Raw genomic sequence first — 6,675 nt, 5'->3', positions numbered from 1 at the left:
AGTGATTTTAAATTATCATGGTATAGATCTCCCATATGTCTTGTTAGGCCTATTTCTAGATACTTGCTGTTTTGGGATACTATTTTAAATGGGATAGACTCCTAGATTGTTTACTCCTCTGATTTATTCTCTGTATATAAGAATGCAATTGGTTTTTTATGTATTTATTTTGTAGCTGACAACTTTTTCTATTTTATTGTTTCTAGGAACTTTTTTTGTGGATTCTTTATGGTCTTCTATGTATATCATCATGTCATCTTCAAATAGAGATAATGTGAATTCTTTTCCAATTTAGATCAGTTTAATTTGCTTTACTTGTCTGATTGAAATAGCCTAGACTTATAATATCATTTTGAGTAGAAAATGAGAGAGTGGACATTTTTTCCTTATACCTGATACCAGAGGCAATTTTGTCATATTTTTACTATTAAGCATGATACTGACTTTGGGCTTATTATATATGGCCATTATTATCTTGGGGAATGTTCCATCCACCCCTATTTTGTTTAATGGGCATTGAATCTTGTCAAAGTCTTTCTCTGCATCAGTTGATGTGATTCTTTTCATTCCTTTAACTGATTTGCATATGTCGAACTATCCTTGCAGCATCCCTGGTATGAATTCCACTTGATCAGTGTGTATGACTATTTGATATGTTGTTGGATTCAGCGAGTTAAGATATTGTTAAGGATTTTTACATTGATATTGATCAGGATGATTGGTCTAAAATTTTCTTTTCAGGAAGTGTCTCTACTTTCGGAATTAGTTAGCTTCATAGAAAGTGTTAGGAAGGATTCCCCTGTCTTTGATACTTTAGAAGAGCTTAAGGAGGATAGGCAGTAAATACTCTTTGAAGGTTTGATAGAACTCACCAGTGAACCCACCTAGACTAGAACATTCTTTTTTCTTGGAGAGATTCTAAATTACTGTTTCAATTTCCTTACTTGTAATTCTTCTGTTTAGGCATTCTACCTCCTCCTTGCTCATATTTTGGAGATTATGCAACTCTAAGAATCTATACATTTCCTCTAGGTTCTCCAGATTAACAGTATAAAGTTGTTCATAGTAACCTCTCATATTTTGAATTTCTGAAAATATATCATTAATTGTATTACTTTTCTGTTGATGCTTAAGAGACTTGCACAAACCTGATGTCTTAACAACACAAACATATTACATCACAGTGTTTGTGGATCAGAAATCTTTGGGCTTCATTTAGTTGTGTACTCTGTTTTAGGGTCAGACAGAGCAATAATCAATATCCTTGCTGGAGCCGAAATATCTTCTGTCTTCTGGAAAGGGCAATAATAAGATTATTAAGGTATCTGCAGAATTAATCTTGAAACTGTATTACTGAGAACTTGGATTGTAAGTACTATCTGTTGAACACTATCTATATCCTAGAGGTGACCCCAGTTCTTTTCTACATGGTATTTTGTACCATTGGCTCTTCACTGGAGAATCTCTCCTTCCTCCTTAAAATTGAGTCTTACATCAGTTTCATAAAATGCAACATAGGCACAGTTGTGACATCCTACCACGTATTTTCATTACCACATAATGAAACTTAATTATGGGAGTGACATTCATCACCTTTTCCAGAATCTATTGGTTAGAATTCAGTGATGGTTTCTGACCACCCTCAAGGGCGAGGGGATTTCACAAAGATAGAAATACCAGGAAACAGGAGTCATTACTAATCACCTTATGCCAGAATCTTTTAAAATATGAGGCTCACTCAGTTCACTGCATGGAGCACCAATTATCCCTTAAAAATAGGTTATTATAGTCAGGCTAACCCTACAGAATAGATGTCCAGGAAAGGCTTAACTCCATTTTCTTTCAGGTTTATACCTAAGTTTTAGGATTCTGTCATGCATTCTAATCAAAAGCTCACATCAATATTTGACACACAGGAAAACTTCTGATTCCTAGCAAACCTCTGCCTCTTCACATTGTCCTAGGGTTATTTATTCTTCTCATCTGATACAGATTGATGTTCCTCTTTTCATAAAAGGATAAAACAAAATCTGAGGATGACTACTTCTTTCTTCCTTGATGATTTTGTTTATGTGTCTGTGTGTTTTCTTATTGTGTTTTCTTAATCATCCTAGCCCCCAGTTGTTTCTTGCCTGCAATATTTTGACACACAAGTATGGATTGGCCGCTTTTCTCTCTGTCTTAAAGTATGTCGATTTCTTGACATGATTTTTTCATGTCACAAGGTTCTTTTTGTAAAGGACAAAGAATTGATACTAGCAGAAGCAGGATTTTGCTAGAAGTGTCTAAGAATGTGGAAATTGATTTCTTCATAACATTTTAAACAATATGGCTTACGATAAGTACTTTAAAATAACTATTGCTGTTTATTACAAAAGGATAAACAACATCATGTGAAATTAAAATATACAGCCTCTCATTTTGTCTTCCTTCTTAATCATCTAGTTTAAAATAGTTTTCCCATATGTCAAATTATTTTAATGTTTAATATATTAGTAAAATGGCTCTGGACTAGCCACTCGAGTATCTTCAAATAATCGAAGTATGGTTAAATTTCCCAAATTGCGTTTACAATGAAAGATGCTTTATGCCAGTGACTCAGATCTTGACAAATGGCGCACGACGTTCATTAGTTTAATGTTTTCCCCCTATTGTGATAGAAATACATAATGACACAGCCTAAGCAATGTGAAATTATTCAGTAATGTAAGAAAAATTTCAATAAGCTCTGCCTACCAGTTACAGTTCTTGAGCTCATCTTCAGATTCTTTCAGTTGAAAATTACTTAGGAGACAGTGGAAAATTTGTGACTTTTTATATTTCAATATTAGTTAAATAGACATATTTTATACTGTTTCTCATTAAAAATAGTGAAATTAACATATTAAGTTCATGTTCTCCTTGAATCTTTAGTATAAAGTATATAAAGTCACAAAGAGGTAATATAGCTTGATTGTGACAAGCATCTCTCTATTTCTCTCTCTCTATATACACACACTCACAAACATATATAAGATCACAGTACATGGTTTATATATACATCATTTTAATTTTTGCTTATACCTCAATTAATGTACAAATAAGAGGCCAAGACAATAACAGTACCATTTGTCAGAGTCTATAATTTCATGGCAGGTACTACAGAATCAATGAATATATCTTAAAAGAATAAAGACAATGCCAGGAGGTCATCTGTCCAATCTTTTTGGCATTAGGCAGGATATATCTAAGCCCTTTAAAATTGCATCGTGTAATGGAAAGAATGACAACATAGATATCAGGAGACCTCAGTTCAAATTCAGTTCCTGTCTTATGCTTTCTGGATTTGATTTTCTTCCTTTACAAAATTAAGTGGCTGGAGTCGTTTATGCTACTGGATAACAATGCAGTTTTTAAGTATAAATGTCTTATCTACATAGATTCATTAGGGATTTCATTTCTTTTCTTATTATTTAAGTTTTTCTCTAGTTATCCCTTTCTCAATTGTGAAGGCAAATAGTTGATTACTAATATGGAAATTGTGAATCTACTTCTCTGACAAATATTAGTCAATGAATCAAATTCTGTTGTTCAACTTTATTTTAAACCAACCATTCACTTTGTCCCAAAGCAATAACAGCAGGTATTGTCAAAGGTTTGCCAGGGTTTTAATCCTTGCTCCACAGATTTATAGGTTTGTTAAATGGGTGAATACTCGACTTTTTAAGAGCCTGTTTCTCCGTAAAGTGAATAGTCTTTATGTCACTGTCATGCTTAGTGATATAATACATAGTGACATAGTGACAATTCCTTTGCTCCTCTTTTACAAGTAATTCTATGTTTATGTGAGAGAGCTGAGCATGGCTAAAAACAGAATAATTCTGCTAAGAGTTGAAATTCCTAATCACAAATATCAACGTGGTCTTCAATGCTAGCTGAAGCTATACTGTTTTTCACAATGAATTTAATTCCCTTCTCTTAGGTGTCTGTATTTTAGCTTGTCTTTCCTCACTGATCTTCCAAATTTATAACATTAACTCTCAGGTAATGAGTGTTTAGCTTGGAGTGGTCATATGACTAATTTTAGACTTTTGTAACAAGATAGAAAGTTTTTTGACTAAATTCCAGGTCGTCTCAAATTATAAAATAAAAAAGTGACTTCTCTTTAACTGTGGTATAGAACAAGAACATAGCAGCACTCTGGCTTTGACCATGCAGCAAACTCAACATTAGCAAATGCCAGAATAAAAGAAATATCTGAACAGTGTTTTCTGAGTAACTGCTTTGAGCAAAGTAGCTCGTTCAGCACAGCACAGTAGAACATTTAGGAGAGAGAAACAAATTTTGGTCTTATATTTGCTAATTGATATTAGTGTTTTTATTACATATCTACGAATTTAATACTGCATGATCCATGATTAAAGTAAGCAATACCAATAGTCGCTTGATCACTTGACTTCCTGTTAATCATCGATTTGCTCGAGCAGGCACCAGTAACATCTTCATTTGTCCCTGTAGCGTGCTAGTGTAACCCAATGGCGTCTGTTCATTCTAGGAACATGAAGAGCCTCAAACCAATCATTCAGGATCTTGATGAAGAAGTCTGACCATCTGGTAGGTGGGCAGCCACGCAGTCTTTTGACCTCCCGTGGAATCCAGTCGGTAACGGCTCTAGGCCAGCGGTCGTCTCCACATCTCATTATGTGTCCAGCCCATCTGATTTTTGATTCCTTGGCAAACGAGACAGCGTCCCTGATTCTTGATCATCGACGGAGGTCAGAACTCTGGATTTTTTCTCTCATTTGAGTAAACTGTGTTACTCCAAGCATAGCTCTTTTGATTCCTCTTTGGGAGACCCGAATAGCATTCTCATCCTGTTTGCGTAGGGCTCAGGTCTCTGAGGCTTATGTTAATGCAGGAAGAACAGTGGAATCAAAGAGATGTGCCTGGAGAAGGAGGTACTACGTCCTCTTAGCTATTTCTTTGACGCTTTTAAAGGCATTCCAAGCCACTCTCCTTCTCCTGCACAGGTGCCAAGTCATTCATCATGTTGACTTCACGACCTAGGTACACATAACTGTTGGATTTGGAGATGGTCATTCCGTTGAAAGCGAATTGAGCTTCAGGAACGAGGCTATTTCTCATAAACATTCTCTTCGTAAAATTCAGCTGTAGTCTGACCTTTCCACACTCATGGTCGAAGTCAGCAAGCATTTGTGCCGCTTGGCTAAATGTTTGGTGTTATTAGAACGATGTCATCAGCAAAGTGGAGGTGCTATAGTTGCCAACCATCTATCTTCACTCTCATTCCTTCCCATTCCAGTTGTCGCATGTTGCTCTTGAGAGTGGCACTGAAGAGTTTCGGTGAAATGGTATCACCCTGCAGAACCCCTCTCTTGACATCAATGATTACTTCTTTGTAGAATGGTGAGATCCTGGTAGTGAATCCATAATACAGCTCATGGAGAATCCTGATGTATTGAGTTTGAATGCTCTGATTGGCTATGGCTTCAATGACCGCTTCTGTATCAACAGAATCAAAGGCCTTCTTTAAATCAATGAATGTTAGACAGAGTGGCATCTTGAACTCCCCAGAAACCTCAATGAGCTTGGTTACCATCTGGATGTGGTCGATTATGCTGAATCCATTTTGGAACCCGGCTTGCTCTCATGGTTGTCCTTCAACTACTGTTCTGCCAATCCTATTCAGGATGAATCAAGTGAACAGCTTGTAGATGACAGACAATAGGCAGATTGGGCGATAGTTGCCAATGTCATGGATGTCTCCCTTCTTGCACAGTAGTATAGTCCTGATGGTTTTCCATTGGGACGGAAGCTTGCATTCAGACAGGTAGCGTGTGAAGAGCCAAGTCAGTGTATTGATGAGTGCTGACAGCAGGTTCTTTAGGTGTTCAGGTGTTCAGGTCTGACCTTGTCTGGGTTGGGTGCTGTTCGTTTCTTAACCGACAAAATGGCGTGTCAGATTTCAGAAGGGAGAACATTGGGAATGACATATCCATCCTGTGGAATTTGGTATGTCGGCAGGTGGACATGGCTATCGAAGAGATCTGAGTAGAAGTCATGGATAATCTTCTCCATTGCCCTTCTGGAAGATGTGATAGATCCATCAAGACATCGGAGATCAGTCATCTTAGTCTTGTAGTTGGCGAAGGACAGGCTGGTGTTACGAATGCTTTTCCTGGCTTCTGCCGCATCTACCAGCACTTCTGCTGTTCTCTCTTTGAGGTCCTCCTTGATCGCATCTCTGCACTGCTTTGTGAGCTCGGACATTCGCTTGCGGTTTCCTGAGGCATGCGCCAAACCATGTTGGGAAATAAGCTCAAGAGCTTTCGAAGACAAGCGTTTTTTGTGTGGCTATCTCTCTCTTGGCATTCCTTGCACAATCATGGAGGTGCTGAACCAGTCGATCGTATTTCTCGTCAATGTTGTCAACTACAGCATCTTCCCAGGTTGCAGCAATAGTGCCAAAGAGCTCCCAGTTGGTGGTCGTTCTGGAAGTTCTCTTCTTAAACTTGCAGCCTTTTCTCCCCACTCTGTGAAGTAGAATTTTGCACCAAGGAGACAGTGGTCCGATCCCATTTGGAATTTTGGAACAACAGTGACATCGGTCAGGCAGAACCTCGATTGAATATGATGTGGTCTATTTCATAGAGGAACCGTCCACCGGGAGTCTCC

This window comes from Sorex fumeus, unplaced genomic scaffold (assembly GCF_029834395.1).
Source record: "Sorex fumeus unplaced genomic scaffold, SorFum_2.1 ptg000075l, whole genome shotgun sequence".
NCBI classification, from domain to species: Eukaryota; Metazoa; Chordata; class Mammalia; order Eulipotyphla; family Soricidae; genus Sorex; species Sorex fumeus.
Note: the sequence above shows the minus strand (reverse complement) of the source record.